Source organism: Callithrix jacchus, chromosome 12 (genome assembly GCF_049354715.1).
Source record: "Callithrix jacchus isolate 240 chromosome 12, calJac240_pri, whole genome shotgun sequence".
Classification (NCBI taxonomy): Eukaryota; Metazoa; Chordata; class Mammalia; order Primates; family Cebidae; genus Callithrix; species Callithrix jacchus.
The window spans coordinates 54,770,941-54,795,491 of NC_133513.1; the positions used below are offsets into that span (position 1 = coordinate 54,770,941).

The 24,551-nt window shown below is 49.4% G+C and overlaps 1 pseudogene across 1 annotated transcript in view; it reads left to right on the forward strand.

Moving 5' to 3' along the window:
• The window catches only part of LOC108594110 (sperm surface protein Sp17 pseudogene), a 30,843-nt pseudogene continuing 6,292 nt past the window's right edge, over positions 1–24,551 (forward strand). The window contains exon 1 of the transcript XR_013524887.1: positions 1–24,551. This exon is cut by the window's right edge and continues 6,292 nt beyond it. The product of XR_013524887.1 is annotated as a sperm surface protein Sp17 pseudogene (transcript).

Below are 24,551 nucleotides of genomic sequence, written 5' to 3' on the forward strand. Positions count from 1 at the left end.
GCTTTTCCCGGTCCGGGTGGCTCCGCTGCTGGCGCTCTATTCCAGTCCGCGCCGCAGGAGAGCGCGCCCGGCCAGGGACCTGGAAAGCCCCGCCAAGTGCAGCCCGGCGAGCGTCCTAGCGCCCAGGCCCGGCCTCTCTGGGGCGACCAGGTGGGCACCTAGGGCTGCGATCGGCAGAACTGCGGCGGGAGTCTGGGTCCCGGCGCGGCTCCCTGTGGCGCGCGCCGCTCCCTTTTCCCCAACTTGGGCCGCAGGACGGAGCTACACGAAGCGCCGAAGGAAGCACGCAGAGAAGAGTCCCAGTCGCTTTTGTGGGGAGGTGGCCCGAGACTCAGCGCCCCCTCCCAGACGCTTCAGGCTTGGAAGCGAGCCCTGGTCCTGAGGCTGGTTGGGGACTCTGAGCTCAGAGCGCCCCTTCCCGGGATCCCGGGACCGTGGAGTCGCAGCGCTGAGAGCGCACCCCAAATTCCCCGCTCCCTGGGGTCAAGCCGTCCTGGATTCTCCAAGTCTCGGGATCCCCTCAGCGCTCAGGTGCCCCCGTTGCCTCTTGGGACTCATGGCCGCGTAGAGTACGTCTTTGGCCTCCGGCCTGCGTCAGACAGCCCGCAGCCCCTGCGGCCATTTGCACCCGGGTTGGTGACTTTGAGATTTTCCACCCTCCTCTCAGCGCCAGCCTTACGGCTGCAGGGCCTTTACCCGGGTTGCACGCAAAGCCACCCCAGCGACCTCCCGGACGCCGCTGGGAGCGTGCCGGCAGCCTCCTGAAACTGACTTGGTGGGTATTCTGCCTCCCCGCCGTCTCCGCACTCCCGACCCTAACGTCTGGAAGTCGCGAGACCCAGGGAACCGGAGCTGGCGCCGAGGAGGACCCCTGGCCCGCAGCGTCCTCGGACGCCGCAGCCTGGCTCCCACTCTGGGCCGTCCGAGAGAGGCTGGGCTGGGCCTGGTTCCTCGAGAATCCTGGCCGGCGTGGGGCTGCTCGCCCCACGCTCTCGGACAGACAACCCCCGCCCCACAGGTGGGAGGGCGGGTGCGCGCGGGGTGCTGCAGTCGGTGTCCTACGCTCCGGTGCCCGCGGCTCGAGACCTGAAAGCCAGGTGTCTACCACCTGCTCACCAGCAGCAGCCAAGCGCTCCTGGCCACTGCGACCCACAAGCTGTGCCTTCTTTGCCTCGCGTCTTTGGACAGGGGTTCCTAAGCCACCACACCTTGCCCGCCCGGAAGGACCTAGACAGTTCCCTGCCCTGGGACTCAGGCCTGGGACCCGCAGGGAGGCGAACTGGGGACGTTCGTGCCTTCTTGCCCCTTCGTGGTATTTTATCAACAAAACCCATACCAAAGCCCCCTAAAAGTTTGATGAGAGCCTTTCCTGTAGCAGCTACGCAGAGGCAGCAGCATTCCGGCGCTGGGGCGCCAGGGAGTGAGGGCGGAAAGGATTCCCCGACGTGTTGGACGGCTCCGAGTCACCCGGGCGCGCGGTAAGTGAAGGGTGGGTTGCCAGTGTGTGCTGCGCGTCCAGGCCGAGGTGCCAGCCTCCTGGAAGGGACAAACGCCCCTCCCCAAAGGGCGCCCCTCGACTCTCTCCAGCTTTCTCCCGAACAGCCGCGGGATCCTAGGCGCGCCGGCGGGCGGCTAGAGCCTGGGCGGAGCGCCGCGTGTCCACCAGGCGGCGCTGCGGAGCCCGGCGGAGCGGGAAGGAGCCCTGGAACCCCGGCCAGCGCGCGGGCCGCCAGCTGGGTAGGCATCCCCAGGCCCCGCGCCTCCACTTTCGCGTGGTTTTCGGGGCGGTGTTCGGGAGGCCCCTTCTGTGGATCCTCGCTCCTTTTCTCCTGCTGCGAACCGTCTCCCCTGCTCTTCTCCACCTGCTTCACCTTCTGCCCTCGTTTCCCCCTCGCTCTCTATTCCAGTTCTGAGGATTGGCCCAGGAGTCAGTCCGTTCCCAACCTGGGGAGCCCCCACTGCCGCCCTCGAGGCTCTGACACATCACCTTGTCTGCCATACTGAAACAGTCCCCACACAGGCCTGCATTCATTCACTCCCTGCTTCACTGATTATTTCCTAGCGCCTACCGCTTGCCAAGGCCTGCTTATCCCTTTACTCATCCCTGACACAGTTGGAGAAACCGAGGCTAAGTCCTGGAGGCCAGTGACAGGGCCAGCGGATAAAGCCCAGGCCTTTCCCACACCATCCAATCTCATCCCCCTACCTGCCCCTCTGGTGGTGACACTGAGTGACGCTGGTGTCCTTGTGCTGGATGACTCTGCACAGATGCAGATCAGGGAGGTGTTCCTCCAAGATAGCTACCAAAGAAGGACCAGCTTCTGAAATCTGCCACCAGCCCGTGGACCTCCCGGTCAGCACGACCAACACAAATGCAGAGGCCTTTCAACACACGTCCTCACTCACATGTTTCCACACTTTCACCCCTACTTCCACAGAAGCCACCTCTCTGCTCTGACTCTGGCACACCTGGTTGGTTATGTGCGGCACATAATTATGCTCTGACAGCAGACAAGAGAAGGAAAAATGTTGGGCTCAGTCTTTAAGTACTGAGGAAAGGCAGAGAAAGCCCTGCTAGATGATGAACTTCGTGTGCTTTAGAAAACTCATAAAACTGGAGCTCCAGTGGCACAATCGCTTAGCACGCAGGACTTACACAGAAAGCTTGTAAAAGTTGCCCAGAAGGTGGAACCTATCCCCTGCCAGGCCATCTGCTGGCCTCTGCTGCATATAATGGCTTAGGGTTCCCCACTAAATGTGGCTAGTGGCCTGGTGGTTGCTTAGAGTGACTGAAAAACCCAGGCTGACCTGCTCACATCTGTTATGGGCTATGCCCAGCCCATGGGATCCTGTATCATCCCATTTGAACTTCACAACAGTTCCATGAGGTCATTAGAATTTTCACTCCATTGCTAGGCTTAATACCTGGGTGATGAAATAATCTGTACAACATACCTTCATGACACAAGTCTACCCATGTAACAAACCTGCACTTGTACCCCTGAACTTAAAAGAATCTTCACCCCATTTTTCAGATGAGGAAACTGAGGCTCAGCAGGGGAAAGACACTGGTTTGAGGTCACGTAGCTAGTGAGAGATGGCTATAAGCAGGGATTCTCACCTTGGCTGCTCTTGCCTGATGAAGTTTTGAAGAACAGTGCCTGGGAACCAGAGATGCTGTTCTGGCTAGGGGAGGGTCTGGTGAACATCACTGGCTTTTTTTCAAAAAAGTTCTGGTGTTATTGCTATTATTTTTTTATGGAGATTTTTTTTTTTTAACGGAGTCTCTGTCGCCCAGGCTGGAGTACAGTGGCTTGATCTCAGCTCACTGCAACCTTTGTCTCCTGGGTTCAAGTGATTCTCCCACCTCAGTCTCCTATGTTGCTAAAATTACAGGTGTGCACCACCATGCCCGGCTAACTTTTTTGTATTTTTAGTAGAGTCAGGGTTTCACTATGTTGGCCAGGCTGGTCTCAAACTCCTGACCTCAGAGATCTGCCTGCCTCAGCCTCCTGATGTGCTACATTACAGGTGTGAGCCACCGCACCCAGCCTATTTTTTAATGGAGATTTTCAAACAGAGAAGTAGAATGAACAGTGTAATGGACCCGCATAAACCCATCACCCAGCCTCAACACCGATCAGCTCTTGGGCAACCTTATTTCCTCTCTATCCACTCCAGCTCATTATTTTGAAATAATAAAGACATCATTTCACCTCCTCAGTGCTTGTCACTTCCAGCTAGGGTTTCAACCTATGCTTGGGCTGGCTTCCAATCCAGGCCTCATCCTGCTGACCCACCTGGGTTGAGGCTCAGTGAGGTAAGGCATATTGCTTTCCAGTTCGTGCACAGTACAGCTGGGATTTGAACCTACTTCTATCAGACCTAGAAGCCAAGCACTTAACCCTACCCTGTGCTGGGGATCACCAAAAGTCCCAAGGGTACTAAGCCCTCTGTGCCCAGTACAACCCAGAGTCAGGCCCGAGGGTATCTGGGCTATGCAAAGACTTGAGCCCCGCCATGAAATGCCTTGGTTGGGACACTCACAGCACGAGAGAGATTCTGAGTGAGACCAGCATAAAGCCACATGGTGCAGTAGAAAAAGCACAGATCTGGGTTCAGTCTAATCCAACTTTTAGCTCCACCACTGACTCTTATCTAAAGCTAAGTCTCTCTTGACCTCAGTTTTCTCATCTATGAAATGGGCACATTGATACTAACCTAATGGGGTTTTTGTGAGGCTCAAATGAAATAATAAATTAGAAAATGGCCAACCTACTGTCTAGTTCATACTGGATCTTAGTAAAGACAAATTTGTTTCTTTTCTTTCTCCCCAAAGTCTCATTTCATTTTGACCAACTCTCTTGCTCAAGAACTTCCTGTGGCTCCCTGTGGCCCACTGGCTTCGATCTTCATTCCACTACCTGGCTAGCAGGGTGCCTGTAATCATGGTTCATCCTCTGCTCTGACCTCTTTTTGCCTAACCTACCTTGTGTCTCACCAATCTTCAGAGTTCAAATCCTCTGCCAGCCGCTAGCCCCTCAGCCCATCCTTCAACACCCTGGTGGACGGCACCCATCATATACTCCTTCCCTGGAATGCGTTCCTTTTTCCCCTTTCTTCCAAAACACTCTCAATACTCTCCTCTTCCAGGAAGCCCTCTAGATTTTTCCCCCTACCACACTGATCTTTCCCTCACTTTGTGTTCCCTTAGCACTTAATGCAAAGGTGGAGGGTAGAGGTATAAAGGCCACTGTACCAGGGACCAGGAGACTTGGTTTTGAGCAGTGCCTCTATAGTTGTGTGACCGTGGACAAGTAAGTCACATGTCCTCTGTGAAGCCTGTCTCCAAAACTGATACAGGGTGAACAGCACATTGCCAACAAGAATAACATTAAAAAGTAGCATGAACTGCATACTGACTAGTTCTTGCATTCATTTCTTCATGTGACCATTACTGTCCCCATTTTACAGGTGACGGAGCCGAATAAAATGTTCATGTGACACTGTGCTGGTCCCTGCGCCTGAGATTTTGTCCTCCACCTCCTTTTCCTTATTACCAGCAACTCAAAAGTTCTACTTTAGATCTCAGGCCAAGTGTGACCTCCTTCTGGAAGTCCTCAGACCCTTTTTATCAGATTTAATGCCCTTTCCTTAGCTGTATCCAGCTATCATATCTCTTTCTATTGTCCAGAAAGCCTGGATTCTGGGTTACTGGGGAGAAGGTATTATCTCCTATATCTATTTCTAATCATGGCAGCTAGCATGGTACCTGGAACATAGTAGGTGTTCACTAGATATTAGAAGAAGGGAGGGAGGGAGAGAGGAGAAAGCAGAGGAAAGAAAAAAAAAAGACAAAGGGTGGACAAATGCACATGAATCAGGCACTCTTGGATACAATTATGCTTCCAAAGAAGGGAGGGTAGGAGAGAAAGTAGCAGTGGCCTTAGAGAAACTTTGAATGTCTTTGCCTAAAGCTCAAAAGTCAGGGCCAGGTGAGCTTCCCTGCATCAGCTGGAAATAGTATTTGCTGATGATACAAAGACCCCTAAATAGTGGCTTATGGAAGACAGATGTTCTCCCAGACTGGAAGTGGGCAGTCCAGGATGAGGGTAGCCCTCCGTCACCAGGAACCCAGGGTTCTCCTGTCTTCAGTTCTGCCAGTCCAGAAAGCTTTCCTCCTACGTCATCTCTGAATCCAAGATGGCCGCTTGAGCTCAGGCACCATCAGCTCATTCCAAACCACAGGAAAAGAAACAAGAGGTAAAAAGGACCCTCTCCCTTTGAACGGGTCTTCCTGGAAGCCACACGGCTCCTCAGCCTGCACCTCGTTGTGTAGAGTTTAGTCACTTGGCCACACTTAGCTGTCAGAGAGGCTGGGAAGTGTCATGTTTAGCTGGGCACACTGCCTGCTGCCTCAGATAAACTCAAAGCCTCTACACCCCCAAACATTCATTTGAAGCTCTACACCCTCATATAACTGTATTTGGAAATAGGGCCTTTAGGGAGGTGAAGTTAAATGAAGTCATAAAGGTAGAACCTAATCTGAGAGAATCTGGGGCCCTCTAAGAAAAGGAAGAGACACCGGCCACGATGCACAGAGGAACAACCCTGTAAGGAGGCAGCCGTCTTCAAGCCACGTGCAGAGCGCTCACCAGAAACGGAATCAGCCATCACCTCCAGAACTGTGAGAATAAATTTCTGTTGTTTAAGCCTCTCAGTCTGTGCTATTTTGTCTGGCAGCCCAAGCTGACTAACACAAAGAACTTTGTTACTAAGAGGAGCGGGAAGGATGGAAATAGGAATAGAATATTGGCAGACTCCCCTGCACCCCACAAGAGGGGTCACCCGGAACCAGAGTCAAGAGAGAGCCCTCTTGTTGCCGACCTTCGGTGGATCACAGGATGCTGACTTCTGCCTTTTAAACACAAATTCTTGTGGAAGTGGACAGGGGTGCTTCTGGAGAAGCCCTCAGAAGTTGTAATTCAGAGTTGGTGCAATTCAGTTGATGGTGCCTATCGATGTACAATGCAATGATGTAGAGTTGGATTTGTGAAAAGTAATTTTTATCCCCATAAAGAACTTTGGTTAGAGACCTGTTTATTTTGGTCCTGAGAAGGAGGAGGAAGAGGAGGGAGAGGAGGGAAGAAGAAGAAGAAGGAGGAGGAAAAGGAAGAAGAGAAGGAGGGGGAGGAGGGAAGAAAAAGAAAGAAGAGGAGGAGGAGGGGGAGGAGGGAAGAAAAAGAAAGAAGAGGAGGAGGAGGGAAGGAGGAAGAAAAAGAACACCAGGAAAGGGAGGTGGAAATAAACAGGAAAAAGAAAAAAGGACAAAAGCAAAGGTGGGTGGAAAGGCAGTAGCATATTAAACTTACCTGCCACCTGCTTCCATGTTACTAATTAAAAAAAAAAAAAAAAAAAACCTGAATACAGCCTCCAACCCAAAATGGAGGCAGATCCTGCCTTAAATAATTATAGTGCGACTACAGAAACCTGAAAGAAACAAAACCCAACCAAAAAGAAGGCAGATGATCTCACTGAATCATAGCAAAATGTGAGCAAGTTCTGTTTTGTTTTGATTGGAATGGAGTCTTGTTTTGTTGCCCAGGCTGGAGTGCAGTGGCACTAATCACTGCAACCTCCCCCAGGTTCCAGCGATTTCCTGCCCCAGCCTCCTGAGTAGCTGGAATCACAGGCATGCACCACCATGCCCAGCTAATTTTTGTATTTTTAATAGAGACGGAGTTTCACCATGTTGGCCAGGCTGGTCTCTAGCTCCTGATCTCAAGTGATCTGCCCACCTTGACCTCCCAAAGTGCTGGGATTAGACGTGAGCCACTGTGCCCAGCCCATGTGAGCAAGTTTTAACCCTGCCTCTCTCTATATATATAAAGAGGTAGCCCAGGGGACACCTATGCTGGGTCCAAGAGGGCACTGGGAGGAGAGGGAGACTTGGAGAAGAGAAGAGGAGACGCCTGGGAAACTAGAGGGAGTAAGGAAAATGCAGAAACCAGGAGGGGCACTGAGCATGAATGTGAGCCTTTTGGTTGCTCCATTGCTGGAAGTTTCCTCCAGCCTTAGGTCTCAACACGGAAGAGACATCTCAGAGTTCTCGGCTGACTCTCTGTGTGTCTCTCCATCTCTGCCATTTTTCTTTCATTTACTTTACAAACATCTCCTTTCCTCCAAAACGCTGCCAGGGCAACTGGACAATTCCCAGGATGTAGGAATTCTACATATGCTGCATCAGCAGTTCTTAAGCCTTTTGTGCGTTGAGGAAAGGATGCAGAAACCACACCTTTTTTTACTGTCTATTGGAAGCTGTGGCCCCTCTTCACAGAAATGAGTCCACATGCTCAACGTGGGAAACTTAATTTCACATAGTTCATGAACCTGTAGATTTTAGATCCTTGACCTTAAGGAAAATCAAAGATGTTAAAGATAAAAAGAGCAAGGACTTTGGACATGCCCTGAGGGGACCTGGGTTTTTCTTTCTAAATTATTCTGACCAATGGGACATTCCAACTACTCTGGGTGATCAACTGTAATAAATAACATTTCTGTCAACCTACTACAAGCCAGTGTATACTTGTGCAACCTCACTGGAACCCTATGAAGGAGGCGCTATCATTAGCCCCACTTTATGGGTGGGGAAACTGAGGCACAGAGAGGCAAAGTGACTTGCCCAAAACCACACAACCAAGAAATAGCAGATCTGGGATTTGTTATAGGGTATTAGACTCCAGGGTCTATTACTTTTGTGCCTTCCTCTCTTTGCTATACTGCATAGTGACTTTTACTTCTCTGTACACTGAAGCCACAGAAACCTGTCTTTCTCCCAAACGCAGGTGTCAGGCCCCACCCACCCAGTGGTGTGCTGGTATCCGTTCCTACTGGCTCCCGAGAGCCAACTGTGCACATCCCAACTCCTCACTTAGTGATGTTATGTTGGTAGCTTGAAACCAGCCATGGTGGGAGTATTTACACCACAGCAACGGGCAAGTGCTACAAATGAAAGTGTTCCCCCCACCAAAGTACTGCTTGTTCACCAATTACCAGCTCAACACTGGCCTTACCCATTCTAGTCCAAACAGCTGCACCCTGCAGATCAGCTACCCAGGCCTGGAATCAGTGGCCCCTCCCTGCCAGTGAGGAGGACTTGTATATGGTCTGCTTGTATATGTAGGGTATTTAGGGGGAGTGTAATCTTCCTCTCTGACCCCATTTATGTGGGCCACTGCCAACTGCCCTAGTACCTCTCTTCTGCTGGACACCAAGCCTGCTCATGTGGAGTCCTGGACCTCTTTTCCCACATAGATCCAGATCCTTTACACCAGAGGAAACTGAGCACTATGGATGATTCTGGCAGTCCATCAGATCCAGAGAGTCTTTGGCTGCCTAGAAGCCCCTGAAGTCTGCCAGATCTTACCCCTGACATTGTACCCTTGGCTGTTGGCACCTGCCAGCCAGGTCTGGTTTAATCCAGCCATTTTGGGGTAAGCAAACAGCCAGCCCCACACCCTCACCCCATTGGAAACAAGCCCTGATCCCTCTCTTCCACTTTCTGGGAGCACCCAGCAAAAGCCAACCCTAACTCGACTAAGTTGTGACAATGCACATCCTCTGACCTTTGTCCATAGGGAAACCTATCTGACAGCAAGGACTCCAGTGGACCAGGCCTAGCATGAAACCTGTCGTGATGCACTCTTACCAGGCAGAGTATCAGGAAAGAAATTGGATTATGATCATTGATACCATTTAGTGAGCACTTTATTTATACCAAATGCTATACGTAGTGCTTGTTTGACATTATCTTTTTATATTCTCACAAGAACCCTAGGAGATAAAGAACTACCTCATGTTACAAAAGAGAAAACTGAGACTCAGAGAGGTTAAGCAATATGCCTGAAGTCCCACAGCTAACAAGTGGTGGGGCTGAAATTCAAAGCCAGGTCTGTCTCATTCTAATAAAGCCCTTGCCAATAAAACCTGTGCACTTCCACTCACGTATTCTGCACTCAGAGCAAACAGAATGTTCACAGCTGCTCCTTCCCAGGCCCCAGGGAAGTGTGAGGAGGACAGCCCCTCTCACCTACTTCAGTATTCTCTGGGGAAGCCCTCAAGGCAATAGGGAAGACAAACTTGGCAACCTGTGGTAAAACAGTACCCAGAGTTATGAGCCTCCAGCCATGGAAAGTGTTCACTGGCAAGCACATATTGAGCACCTGCTGCATACATAGCATTATCCTAGGCATGGAGACAATGGGAAGATGACCAGGACATGGTCTCTGCCCTCAAATAACTTACTAAACAGTCTAGTGAGTCATGGAGACAACTGTTGCCTTAAGGCAGGCTGTAATGAAGGAAATAATCAGCGGAGGCCCAGGATTAACTCCAACAGGAACATGTGAAAGTCATCAGGGAGAAGGCAGCACTTGATCTGGGCTTGGAAGATGAGTAGATACTTGATGGCTAGAAAATGGCAGATTTGGGGACCCAGGAAGAAGGACCAGCAGGATCAAAGGGATGGAAGCAGGAAAGATGGTGTCTTGTTCTTCAGTAAGCAATAGGGAGCCATGGAGGTCTTTGAGCAGAAAAGGAACATTATGGGATGGAACAATGAGAGACTGGAGATAAAGAAACGAATGTGGAGATCTTGTGGTTAAGAGGAGAAAGTGAGAGCTGGAAGCAAGGGAGAAGTACAGGACAGGCAAAGCAAGGACAGTTCCAGGGGGCAGTGAGGAGGTAGAATGAATGGACTGCACTTGGTGAATGGCTGAGCTGGAATGGACAGCAGGAAGATGAAGAAGATGCTGAGATATTTAGAATCAGGTATTGGGCTACACAATGGTAAAACAAATAGAGGGACTTAGACATTTCTCTCTCAGGTAATGGTCTCTGTGACTACTCTGCTTCATGATGTCATTCAGGGGCCCAGGTTCCTTCCATCTTGGTGCTCCTTTGTCTCCTAAAATATTGTGCTCATTTTTGTGATCAAATATGGGCATATTCCAGCCACTGAAGGGTAGAGGAAGGAAGCAGCGTGCAGTGTCCTTTCAAACATGTCAGAAAGAAGTTGCTCATAGTCACATGGTTACACCCAGCTGCAAGAGTCTAGCTGAAATGTTTCTGGCTTCATCTCCAGTCTCTCATTGTTCCATGTGCCAGGGGAAATGGGGGAATGGATGAAGTAGAACCCATGACTGGGTACCTGGAAGAAATTCTAGAGGGAGAGCAGGCTTTGGCAGGGAGATGGAGTTTGTATGGCTTGAGTTTCTGATGCCTACATCAGGTCAGGGCTAGAGCTGTAAATCTGTGAATTGTATACAGAGAAGAGAAAGCTGAAACTTAGGGTGTGAGTGATGTGTACCCAAGGAGAAAAAACAGAAGAAAAAGGCTGGAGTAAGGGTGGAGGCTAAGGATGAGGAAGGCTTATGAAGAATAGTCATTCTGCCAGTTGTATTTTCCAATCATTTGGTGCCACCAATATATCCCATCCCATATATTCTTCTCACACTATGGAGCTGACACTCCTTCCTTGACAGATGGGGTCTGCGTTCTGTTCCCATGAATCTGGCCAGGGTCGGAGTGGAAGTGATGCTATGGAACTTCCAAAGCTAAACTGTAACCGGTAATACAGCTTCCTCTGGAAATGCACACCCCTGGGACCCAGTGACCATGCTGTGAGGAAGCCATGCAGCCACAGGACAGGCCATGTGGGAGTGTTCTGGCCAACAGCCCCAGCTGAAGCCCCAGGCAACAGCAGTGTCAACTGCAGCCACATGAGTGAACGAGGCTCAGACAACTCCTGGCCCAGCCTTTGGGCTGCCCCAGCTGACCAAGATGGAGAGGAGCAATATGAGCCCTCCCCACTAAGCCTCACCCAAATTGCTAATTTTTCAACAAAATAAAAGTTGGGTGTGTTTTTAAGCCCCTTGATTTGAGACTCTTTTTTGTTTAGCAGTAGATAACTGAGACAGGCCAGGACCCCTTTTCCCATCCCAAGAGAATGCTCCCAGCCATACAGAAGAGGGTGACCTGGGTAACCTTCCTGTGTGTCTCCTGCTTGGCCCTTCTCCAGCTGTAGCCCGTCCCACTATCCATGTTCCTAGTTCTCAGCTCGCTGCCTTGGTGGGCCTCTGGGTCCCCACAATGGCCACCTCTCTAGGTTCTGTCCTTGGAGTGGCCCCACAGGAAACCCCCTCAAAAGGACATCCCCAGCTCCCCATCCCTCATCCTGAGAGGAGTGGTCTGGTGGCAGAGAAGTGGGATGACAGCATGAGGTCCCAGCACGAAGGACAGAAAGGTCTCCGAGTTCCTTTTGAGTATCTGTGTAAGGAACAACATCAGACTTGGAGAGGCAGAGGGATGAAGGTCATCGAGGAAGATTCTGAGACCAGTGGGCAGGCCCAGGGGGCTGGGGTTGGGGAAGTGGCCACAGGCACCATATCCTGTGGGGACAAGAGACCTCAGAGGAAAACTGGCTCAAGAGGGAATGTGGCCCCACTGCAGGGGCTCAGGGTTCCTCAAACTCTGAGCATGCCCCCAGCCAGGTCGGGGCTTTGGGGAGGTAAGCAGGGCTGCATGGCCAGAACATCATTTGGGTGCTGGACTGCAGGGCTATGTCCCTTCTAGGGGCCTGGCTGGGTAGCTACCTGGCTGGGGGCTAGGAGTGAGGATGTGGCAGGGGAGGTGTGTCTTTGTGGCACTTGCCTTGATGTAAGAGTGCTACTCAGCCATGTCTGAGTGTGGCATGGGGCCATCTGTGGGGGCCTGGCTGTGATGGGGGACACACCTACCTTTGGACAAGCCCAAGTGACACTCTATGTGTGTATGAGTGTATGCTTGTGCCTGTGTGGGTCCATATGGGAGAGTGTGTATGAGTGTGTGTGTCCATGTTTGTGAATTTGTATGTGATCATATATGTGAGTTCATGGCTTTATGTGTGTTGTATGAGTCTGTGTGTGCATGTGTGAGATTATCTGTGTGCATATGTGTGTGTGTATGTGTGTGTGTGTCTGCACCATCACCAGGAGGGTGGGAGAAAGGGGGACTAGAATCCAGGGCCCTCAGTGTTCTCAGTCAGGAGCACCCACGACATAGAGCAGACTGCGTCCCTGCCCCACATCTCCCAGCACCTGAGCAGAGGCCTGCCTTGGGAGCCAGCCCCACAGCACTTCCAGTCCCCATAGGAACCAGAGTGGTCCTAAACTTCCATCACAGCTCCAGAGCACCTCCTCCTAGAGGCTTTGGGGTTTCCTAATCTCCTCTGAAGAATGGGCTGATGACTACACCCTGAGACTTCAGCACAAGGACTAGTGCCTGCCAGGGCAAGGGTCTGGCCATTGATCAAATAGCTGGCAGGCTGATTGACCAATAGATCAATTAAACAGCCAACAGATTGCCAGACAGACTGGCAGCTCCCCAGGCTGAGGATAGAGTTTGTACCTGGTGTCTCTTTATCCCCACTAACTTAGCACAGGGCTGCCTCATTCATGTTCAGTGAATGGCTGATCAATGAACAGATAGCAAATAAAATGGCGGAGTGAAAAGTATCTGAGCACCTGGCCAAGGGCCCAAGCATGTGAGTGGTTAGTTGACTTAACAAGTAAAGAGCTGATTGAGTGACTAAGTGATCAGGAAACTGAGTGGCTGAGTCACAAAGAGACTCTGAGATTGCCTGGGTGAGAGTATGACTGGGAGGCCCACAGAGCTCAGGAAATGCTGGGATCTGAGGAGCAGAGATAGCAGCCATCAATACATGGGATGACCTCTGCCCTGGGAAACCCTGGAGGTCCTATAATTCCAGAAAAGAAAGCAGAAGTGGGGGCAGCTTGGGCAGGATAAGCTGGAGTCTTAGAAGAGAACTGGACCTGAGGCAGACACCAGGAGGAATGGGGGCTGAGGAGCACCCTAGAATAGAGCTTGTGGCTCAGAGAGTTCTGGTTTTACCCCTACCCTAGATGGGTGGGTGTTCTGTCAAGAGGCTGCAAGGTATGTGCTGGGATGGGAAAGAATTCATTCAAGAAAAATCACGAAGACTCATGTATAAAAGCCCCACCTTCTCCCAGGCTACATGATGAGGACCATAGACCCCTGGAATTTTCAACCCTGTCCTGACATCAAGAACAAGTCAAGAGCTGCAGCCACATCTGAACTTTCAACCAGAGAATCCAGAACAGTGTGTTAGGAAGCCTAGCGGAAGAAAAGCAGATATCAGTAAGAAGGATGCAGGCTGGCCAGTGCTGTCCCTGAATTGCCCTGGAAGAGAGCGTTCAGTCCAGCTTACTTCCTCCTCATGCAACTCTAGATCATGGGGTCAGAGGAAGAAGTAAGCTGGACCGGTGGCACCAGCTCCCAGAGAAAGAGGAAGCTCCATAGGCAGTTTTTACCAAGAGGATGTCCGTTCCATTCTCCAACACCCACTACTGATTCCGTAAGGATTTGGGAGTCTTCCTGAAGGGGTGACCCATGAGATTCTGAGAGAGCAGCTAGATAACATACAGCTTTTGCAGCAGCATATTTTGAGAGCTTTCTAGAGAAAAGAGAGAAAAACCACCTTTGATCCAGCAGAATGGGGCTCAGGGAGAAGACCGCCTCTACAGCAATCACGCATTGGAGGATCAACAACCACCTGATAAATGTGATCCTAAACAAGAAAAGTCTCCGATACCTGGGGAGGAGGAAGAGACACCAGTCACCATCTTAGACTCTTCTGGGGAAGATAGGGAAAGAGAAGAGGTTTCTGCTGTTAAAATCCAAGCTCCCTTCCAGGGACATACAGCCAGAGAGGAGGTAAAGAGAATGGAAACAGTCTCCAACATGAAGACAGAGGAAAACAAGTGAGGACCCTGGTTTTACCTCAAGGAAACATGAAAAATAATCCAGATCCATCAGCCTTGCTGTTGTTGTCATTTTCTCCTTATTAAGGAAGATTTGATATTGTGAAATAACATTTGTTACTCTTGTGAAAATCTGTCATGAGCATTTGTTTAATAAACATACCATTGAAACATGAAAAAAAAGTATGACTTCCTCATACTTCAAGGGCGTCTTTGCATACCACCACTTTGGCTCATGGCCAAACTGAGTTGAGTTTGTTTATTAGAATTAGGTTCTGTAGGCTGGGCACAGTGGCTCATGCCTGTAATCCCAGCACTTGGGGAGGCCAAGGCAAGTGGATCACTTGAGGTCAGGAGTTCGAGACTAGCCTGGCCAACATGGCAAAACCCTGTCTCTACCAAAAAAAAAATACAAAAATTAGTCAAGCATGGTAGCTCATGCCTGTAGTCTCAGCTACTTGGGAGGTTGAGATGGGAGAATCACTTGAACCCAGGAAGCAGAGGTTGCAGTGAGCCGAGATCGCACCACTGCACTCCAGCCTGAGCCACCAAGTGAGACCCTGTCTCAAAAAAAAAAAAAAAAAAAAAAAAAATTTGGTTCTGTGGCAAGTGACAAAAAATGAAAAGGACTCTCTTTTTCTATTTCTTCCCTCACCACACACACATTCATACACACAGTTGAAACCTGGAGGCAGACAGCCCAGGATTGGCATAGCAAATCCATAAAGTTATCAGAGACTCAAAGTTCTATTTTGTTGCTCCACTATCCTCTTCACATCGTCCATACTGGCTGCATAAGTACCAGCTATCACATCTGCCTCTCAGCCAACAGGAAGAAGAAGAGAAAAGTGTGTTTCTTCCCTTTAAGAACACATCCCAGGCCACAGACAGTGGTTCATATCTGTAATCCCAGAACTTTGGAAGGCTGGACAACATAGTGAGATCTCTTCTCTACAAAAATTGCCCAAAAAAAAAAAAAATTAGCCAGACATGGTGGTGTGTGCCTGTATTCCCAGCTAGTAGAGAGGTTGAGTGGGAGGATTGCTTCATCCTGGGAGGTTGAGGCTGCAGTGAGCTGTGATGGCGGCACTGTACTTCAGCCTAGGCAACAGAGCAAGATCCTGTCTCAAAACAAAACGAAAACAAACAAACACAAGCACATCCCAGAAGTTGGCGTGACAGTTCCTCTTACATCTTATTGGCCAGAATTTGGTCACATGACCCACCTAGCTACAAGAGAGGCGGATAATGTAGTCTTTATTTTGTTAAAACCAATTACAAATCAGGATTTCATTACAGGAAAAAGAAGGAATGGAGATTGGAGGGCCTGGATTTCTTTCCAGGTTGGAGTGGGCATGTGGGATTTTCATGAAGAAACAATCATTTCAGCTGCACTGAATAATTCCAGTGGATGCATCAGGCAATTCAAGGTCTGTATGGCCACTGTCTAAGGGGACCATGATGGGTTCTTGTTAGTGGGTACAAGCACTCGAGGGCCAGGTCTCAAGTTCAGAGGTAAAACTGTGTGGGGCTTTGAAACAGTGTTACCGTATTACCTCTTCTGCAGAATTTTCAGTGGCCACATTGTTTCCCCTTTATCTCTTGGTGTCTTAGGGATATTCTGAGCTGAGATGCAGAGAAACCACCTTTTCTCTTTGAAATGATTGCTTTCTATTTCCAAAGGCTGAGTCTTGAAGAAGCAAAGTTTCAAATCCCCTTCGATTTTGCTCTCTGCAAAACCTTACTAAAGTTTCCATTCGAGACCTGGCCTCAGAGCTCCTCATTGTTGCTGATCCTAAATCCTTCCCAGACAGGGCCCGTTCAGGGTTATGGGCTTTAATTCTGGAGTCAGAAGCAAAAATCCCGAAAATGTGCCCTCCTCACCCTGAGTCATTAGAGCCTGCTTTGGTGACATATAGGTAGGTGCCGAGCTCCAGGGCCCTATTGCCTGGGTTCAAACTCCAGCTCCATAGCTTACTGGCTCTTTGACCTTGGGCATGTTGCTCCCTGAGCCTCAGTTTTCTCCTCTATAACATAGGATGAGAATAGTAGTCCCAACCTTCCAGGGTTATGCACCTGGGAGAACAGAAACTGACAGGTTATAGAGCTCTAAACCTATTAGGTGTTCTAGGAATGGAGACAGTCATTTCAGGCCTGTGTTAAATCTGCCTCCCCAGCCTTCCAAGGTGTAAGTGGCCCTGCTTTTTCCATTTCTGTGGTCCCCCCTCCTCCCTCATGCACTGAATCGAGAGTCCTTATTGCCAGGTCAGTCTGGGCGCAGGGTTGGATAGAGTGAACAGGTCTAGTTCACACACTTCGCTTCTAATCCATGTTACCAGGCATTCTCTTCCCTCCACTTCAGCCACTTCTCACCCAGAGGTGCTGAGCAGGCCATGCTGTAGGTGTGTGGTGCGCACCCCCTCCCACCCTACCAGGAAAAAGCACGGGACAAGGAACCCCTGCACACCTTGCGTTCAGACGGCCTCTCTCCTACAACAAAGCATCACAGGGCAAAAATGAAATTTGCGTCCACGCTTCCCTCTGGTTCCTCGAGCATCACTTTTCTGAGTATTTATGGTAATCATCCCTGCAACAAAAACAGTGACTTCACTGTCTAAATAATAAGGTAATTTGTTACAGCTAATTACTCAAGGACTTCCTTAATCTCACTCAATTAAAAGATCCAAGAGGATTCCTGCCCCCTCTCATGCCAGTGTTCCTGAAGATCCCCCTAATGTATTCTGGATCACAGATTAGTGGGGAGCCAAGAACGGTCTGTGCTGGGCAGAACTGTTAAAATCCATCCCAGCAACGTGAAGCAGTGATTTATTGTGACATGGAATGTGGGACATTTCCCCAGCTTTTGTGATTGTGGTAATGAAGCTGTAAACCAAATAGCATGAAATGAGGCAAGGCCTTACAATTTAATCAGCTCGTAAACAGATCTACTGCATCAAGCAAATGACATTATTATCCATCCGAAGTAAATCATGCTAATCTCGGGAGATAAAATCAACATCGTTAATGGTCACATGTCATATTCATCAACACTAAACCATCCCCTTTGACAGATTAATCCTAACTACAGCTCCCAGGATGTATGGTAATAGGGCTTGTAGCATGCATTTCACTCCTCGCCAGGCTAACCAGCACTCTTAGGCTGCTATTACAAATAATTTTTTTATTGATTTACATATTTTAAAATGCATTTAAGGTGAGGCACCATTAAAAACCCTGTCACCCGCCTATATTTCTTTTCTACATTCCCAGACTTTATTAATAGGAACAGGAAGACAAACACAGTGAGCCTTCTAAATACTTTGTTTAGGACACTGTTAGGGGTAATTAAGATCAGGACCGGGGTTTAGGGGGTGTGGAGAGGCACAGGTGAGGAACAGACGGGGTGGTAGGAAACAGAGACCCTTTTGTGGTTCAAGAATAAAGGGAAATTGTAGCTTCTTTTGCTTCCTGTGTTCCCTGGAGGTACCAGGAAGAAAGGGAATAAATTGCCCCCAAAATCTGCTTGTGGGGCCTTCCCTCTTTCCCTTTCTGCCACATCCTACATCCACCTCATCAACTCAGCCTTATGGTGTATGCATCTGTGCTTGTGTTCTGGTCCCTGTATCCCGCCTGCTGACTTCGAACGCCAAATGTATTTATTTATCATGAGGCTGACCTAGGATGAATGCTCCCGGAGAAGTGTCCACTATTCAAAATGTCACTTCCCCTCAACAGGCCATGCATTATATTGACAGGCATACTTTCAGAGGCCTCTGAACGATGAGGATGGATGGAGGGCTGCCACAGCAGAGGGCACTGCTGCCTGGGCTGAGGGAGGGAAGGAGGGAGTGGGTCATGGGTAAGTGCGGGAGTGGGTGGGTGCCCAGATTATCTACACTGTCCCCTAGGAAGCATAAGCTGTGGGAGCCGATACAGTGGCCAGGGATGCAATCTGGAGGCCATCAGGCCTGTAGTGCTTGGTGGGGAACAGATAGCAGCCCACCTTCACCCAGCCGCCCTTCTGATGGGCACATTCCAGGAACTTCCTGCCCATCTGTGAAGCCAGTTGGGGGTGGAGGGTGAAAAAGAAGGGGTTGTCCTTTTTCTGAGTGACAGCAAGGAGGGTAGGGGTCTAATATGGTTTGGATCTGTGTCCTCACCCAAATCTCATGTTGAAATGCCATCCCCAATGCTGGAGGTGGGGCCTGGTGGGAGGTGATTAAATCATGGGGGCAGTTTCTCAGGGCTTAACACCATCCCCTCCAGTTCTGTCCTCGAGATAGTGAATTCTCATGAGATTTTACTATCTCATGAGATAGCTGTTTAAAAGTGTGTGATACCTCCCTCCTCTCTCTCTTCTTCCTGCTCTGGCCAGGTAAGATGTACCTGCTTACCCTTCACCTTCCACCGTAATTGTAAGTTTCCTGAGGTCTCCCCAGAAAGAGAAGCTGCTATGCTTCCTGTGCAGCCTGCAAAACTGTGAGCCAATGAAACCTCTTTCCTCTATAAATTACCTACTCTCAAGGCATTTCTTTATAGCAATGCAAGAACAAACTAATACAGGGTCCCAGGGCCACCACGTGTGGCCATGCAGACCTCGCACTGCACAATCCATGGAATTATTCCATGCAGCAACCCTGGGATTACAGTTTCTTTACAAAAATCCCACATGCCCACTTCAACGTGGATAGAAATGCAGGAAGCAGATGGATTCCCCAAATGGAGATATTGAACTCGATAGAGGCACCTCTCTTAATGCACTAAAAAGACCCCACCTTGGCTTGCATGGACTGAGGTAGAACTCAGACACTTCCAAACTCTCCAGGCATGTAACATATAGTCCACCAACTGCCATGATTTCAGAATGGGACCCTGAAAAGCTCCCCAGCCCAGGTCTTTGTTTTGTAAAATTGCAGCTATGGATTAGACCAATGAATAAAATAAAGTAGAGAGTAAATTAACTTCAGAGTTTAGATGGTGCCAAGTTCAAGTGGTTGGAACCCTATAAGAAACTCTGGAGAGTTCGTGTCCTGGGCTTTCCATGATCCTTCCCAAGGGCCCTGGAGATTACCTTGTCACTGGGGACCTGAAAGGCCCTTCTCTGGAGCTGTTCGGTCTGGAGCTGTATGGTTGAGGGCAGTGGTTCCCAAACTTTAGCCTGAGTCAGAATATCCTGAGGGTTTGTGAAAACAGATTGCTGGAGCCACCTCCAGAGTCTCTTGTTCAGTAGGTCTGGGGTGAATCTAGAGGGTTTGCATTTCTAGCAAGCCCCCAGGTGATGCTGATGTTGCTGGTCCCAGACCCACACTTTGAGAACCCCTGATAGCGTTTAACTGTTTCCCCACCCAAACCTCACTTTGAATTGTAATAATCCCCACATGTCAAGGACAGGACCAGGTGGAGATAATTGAACTATGGGGCAGTTCCCCCATGCTGTTCTCGTGATAATGAGTTATCACTCAACATTTGATGGTTTTAAAGGGGGCTTTCCCCCTTCGCCCAAGTGAAGACACTCATCTCTCTCTTGCCACCCTGTGAAGCAATGTCTTCCACCATGATTATAAGTTTCCTGAGGCCTCCCCAGTCACGTGGAATTGTGAGTCAATTAAACCTCTTTTCTTTATAAAGTACCTAGTCCTAGGTTTTTGTTTTGTTTTGTTTTGTTTTGTTTTTTTGAGACAGTCTTGCTCTGTCACCCAGGCTGGAGTGCAGTGGCACCATCTCGGCTCACTGTATCCTCCACCTCCCAGATTTAAGCAACTCTCCTGCCTCAGCCTCCCAACTAGCTGGGAATACAGGTGCGTGCCACACACCTGGCTAATTTTTGTAGTTTTCATAGATACAGGATTTTGCCATGTTGGCCAGGCTGGTCTTGAACTCCTGACCTCAAGTGATCTGCCTGCCTCAGCCTCCCAAAGTGCTAGGATTATAGGCATGAGCCACCATGCCCAGCCTCAGGTATTTCTACACAGCATCATGAGAATGGACTAATACAACACCTAAGCCAAGGAGGGGTGGAGGGACAAGGAAGGAAGTGTAGATGAAAAACACTGAGCTCCTAGGCACAGATTACAAGCTCAGAGTTGGGTCATGGCAGGAAGCGGAGGCCAAAACATCAAGTGACGTCTGCAATGGGACTTCCACATCTCTGAGGCCTTTCCTTTTTTAAGTTCCTGGCACTTCTTAAGAGCAAGTGAGCAAAGCAGGCCTGATAATCCAAGGTCCAGAACCCCAGAGTGGAGACTGAAAGCAGCATGGGCCCTGGAAGCTAGAGCTGGCTTATTATAGCCCCAGCCTCACCGCTGATCTACCTTGTGACCCGCAGTACCTCCAGTTCCCTCTCTCGCTTCCTCCTCTGTGAAGAGGGAGTGGAGCACTAGATTTCCTCCAGAATCCCTTGCATTTCTGATAGATGTGTGGTTAAGCCAGTGTTGCTCAAAGCGTACTTTGTGGATCTTTTATTCTCCTTGAAAAATGGGTTCTACAGGCTCAGTGGCTCATGCCTGTAATCCAAGCACTTTGGAAGGCCCAGGTGGGCAGATCACTTGAGGCCAGGAGTTTGTGATGGCCTGGCCAAAATGGCAAAACCCAGTCTCTACTAAAAACATAAAAATTAGTTGGGCATGGTGGCACAGGCCTGTAATCTCAGCTACTAGAGAGGCTGAGGCATGAGAATCTCTTGAACCCAGGAGGTGGAGGTTGCAGTGAGCTGTGATCATGCCACTACACTCCAGCCTGGATGACAGAGTAAGACTATCTCAAAAAGGAAAAAAGAAAAAGAAAGATGGGTCCAATGGTCAGGTAGTTTGGAAAACTTTTCAAAACATAAGCCCCCGCTTGGGCTTATATTTACGTATGAAAAGCTCTGGGCTGGGGATGTTGGCTCATGTCTATAATCTCAACACTTTGGGAGGCCAAGGCAGGTGGATCATGAGGTCAGAAGTTCAAGACCAGCCTGGCTAACACAGTAAAACCACGTCTCTACTAAATATACAAAAAAATTAGTTTGTTGTGGTGGCACACACCTGTAGTCCCAGCTTCTCGGGAGGCTGAGGAAGGAGAATCACTTGAACCCAGGAGGTGGAGGTTGCAGTGAGCCAAGATCATGCCCCTGCACTCCAACATGGGTGACAGAGCAAGACTCCATCTCAAAAAAAAAAAAAAGGCTCTGAAAAGTCCTGGAGGTGGGAAACCTGTTTATGTAATCCATCCCAAACTCATCAGATCGCAGCCATTTTTCCACTTAATACCTATTGGCACTGGGGTTCTATAGGACATACTTTGGGAAACACTGGCCAATACCAAAGGCTGCACCAAGAGACAGATGACTGTGTCAGCATGTGCAGATGCCTTTGCCCCTGTGCCTGAAGATACAGGCCACTTCCCCTCAGCTCCCAGCACCTTGATGCATTGGCACATAAGCAAATCAGGCACTTTCCAGGGACAGAGCTGGCCACTAAGAAGCTAATAGAGGATAGTGAGGCAATGGCTCCTACCCTCAAGAAGTTCCCAGGCTGGGGTGGCAGAAAAGACCCTAGGTACTGCCTTGGCCTGCCACAAACTTTATCATTTTTTAATTTTTATTTTATTAATTTATTTATTATACTCTAAGTTCTGGGGTACACGTGCAGATCGTGCAGGTTTGTTACATAGATATACACATACCATGGTAGTGGTTTTCTACATCCATTGCCCTGTCATCTACATTAGGTATTTCTCCTAATGCTATCCCTCCCCAATCCCCCCACCCCCTGCTATTCCTCCCCCAGCCCCCCACCCCTCAGGCCTCAGTGTGTGATGTTCCCCTCCCTGTGTCTGTGTGTTCTCATTGTTCAACACCCACTTATGAGTGAGAACATGCAGTGTTTGGTTTTCTGACAAACTTTTGATTCCAGGCAAGCTTGGGGACTTTTATCTCTCCTTTTCCAGGGGCTAGCATCAATTTGCTATGGTTTCACTAGTGGATTTGCTTTGCTCAGTTTCACCTGCCTGTGAAGCATACAAACAGGTTCATTCATTCACTTAACAAAACATATTGGGCATATATTTCATGCCAGATGCCGTTGTAAGTACTGGGAGACAGCAGAGAACAAAACAAGCAGAGATCCCTGTCCTCTCTTCCAATGGAGAAAGACAAGCAGTGAATAAAGAAACTCCATGCATGTTGGATGGTGAGGAGTGCTGAAATGGAGAGTTGGGATAGGCAGGGCCAGGGAGTTTTGCTATTTTTAATGGGACAGGGGTGTCAGGAAAGGCCTCTCTGACCTTCGGTAAGAACTTGAAGGGGAAGAGAGAGTGAGCTGGGTGGAAAGCTCTTCTAGGATGCGGGGGTGGCAAGTGCAAAGACCCCAGGTGGGAGTCTGTCTGGTGTGCGTGATACACAGCTAGAGGCTGATGTGGGAGGAAATTAAGAGACTCAGTTGCAGAAAAGGGTCAGAAAAATAAGAGGGGATCCAACTGTTAGACCCTGAGGAGGACAGGAAGCCATGGGAACAGCAGGCATGACTTATCTTTTTATTAATTTATTTTTTTGAGATGGAATCTTGCTCTGCAGCCCAGGGTGAGGTGCAGTGGCATGATCTCAGCTCACTAAAACCTCCATCTCCCAGGTTCAAGTGTTTCTCCCATCTTGTAGCTGGATCCACAGGCATGTACCACCACAGCTGGCGTATTATATTTTTAGTAGAGACAGGGTTTCACCATGTTGGCCAGGCTGTCCTTGAACTCTTGGCCTCAAGAGATCCACCCACCTCAGCCTCCCAAAGTGCTGGGATTATAGGCATGAGCCACCATGCCAGGCCATGACTTACTTTGTGTGTGTGTGTGTGTGTGTGTGTGTGTGTGTGTGAAAACTTTATTAAAATAAGGATTAAACCTGAAAATAGAACAATCAAAATGCCAGCCCTTTTCATAAAATCAGCAAGAAAAAGGAAAAAGAAAGACAGAAAGAGAAAAAAAAAGAGGAGAGGGAGAGGGGAGAAGGGGGGATGACTTACATTTCAGACTATGCCAAGTCGATGTGGAGACCCAAAGAAAGTAATATTAGTTCCAAAGCCACAGGCCTCTTGGTGGGGGTCAGATGGCCCTTCTGCTGCTGGCCACACGTGTCCTGGAATGATGTGTGGAAAGAGGGCAGGGATAGAGGGAGGCAGGGAGCTGGAAGTGGCCAGGAGGCTCTGAAAGCCAAACTTTCTTCACACTCGTGTATTTCTACTTTGTGCCCAGTACTGTGCAAATCCCATTCACTTATGAATTCTGAATTAACCCTATGAGGTAGGAAATTCCTCTCCTTGTTTTGCATTTGAGAACCTTGTGGGTGTAAGGAGTGAATGGAGTTGCCCAAGTCACCTGGCTCTCCAGTGGCAGAACCCAGGGCTTCCAGATTCTGTAATTCCAGCGCCCCTCCCTCAGCCTCATATGGTCTGGTGTTGAGAACAGTGTGCAGAGCTTCCTTGGTCTCTAGGAAAGGTTATCCCAGGTGGATGAGTGAACACAGCCTTTAGTGGAGGCTCCAGATATCCTGCGGGCACCCAGAGTCTGCAAGGTGAGTGTCTTCAATTGGAAAGATCCACTGAGAGAAGGAGGTGCATTCAGGTATATTGGGGAATGCTCTCAGGAGATACATCTGTAAGAAAACTGAGAAGACAGGACTGGGAGGAGGGAAAGTGACCCCAAATGTCATTGCAGCAGATACCTCATCTAGTCTTGGAGGATGCTCTGGAGCTGAGATGGCCCCCAGAGTTGTCCTCAATTGAAGCAAAGGGTTGGCCTTTGTGTCTCCATCTGCCAGTCACTGGCCACAGGCCACACAGATAGAGCCATTACTTTGGGCAAAGCAGTTCCCTGCAGCCAAGGGCAATGTCCAGTGAAGAGCTGAGCTGTGAGCCGTGCACATCTGACAGTTGCAAAAGATGGGGGACACATGCACCACCCTCAAGAGGGGCGGAGCTTGTGCGCCTTGGGAAAAGGTTCACTTTTCACTGTGTACAAGAGCAGATTGGCTCTTCCCTTCCTTCCTCCCTGCCTCCCTTCCTTCTTTCCTCTCTCTGGAAGGAAGCTCTCAAGGACACAGGGGTGAACAAGAAAAGGTCTTTGCCTTCTCTGGCTCTCTGCCTACTAGGCAAACCAAGCTGTGAATGAGAAAGAGCCCCTGGAGGCTAATGGGGGCTGTAATGGAAACAGATCCAGGGTGCCTTGGAGACCCAAAGAGGG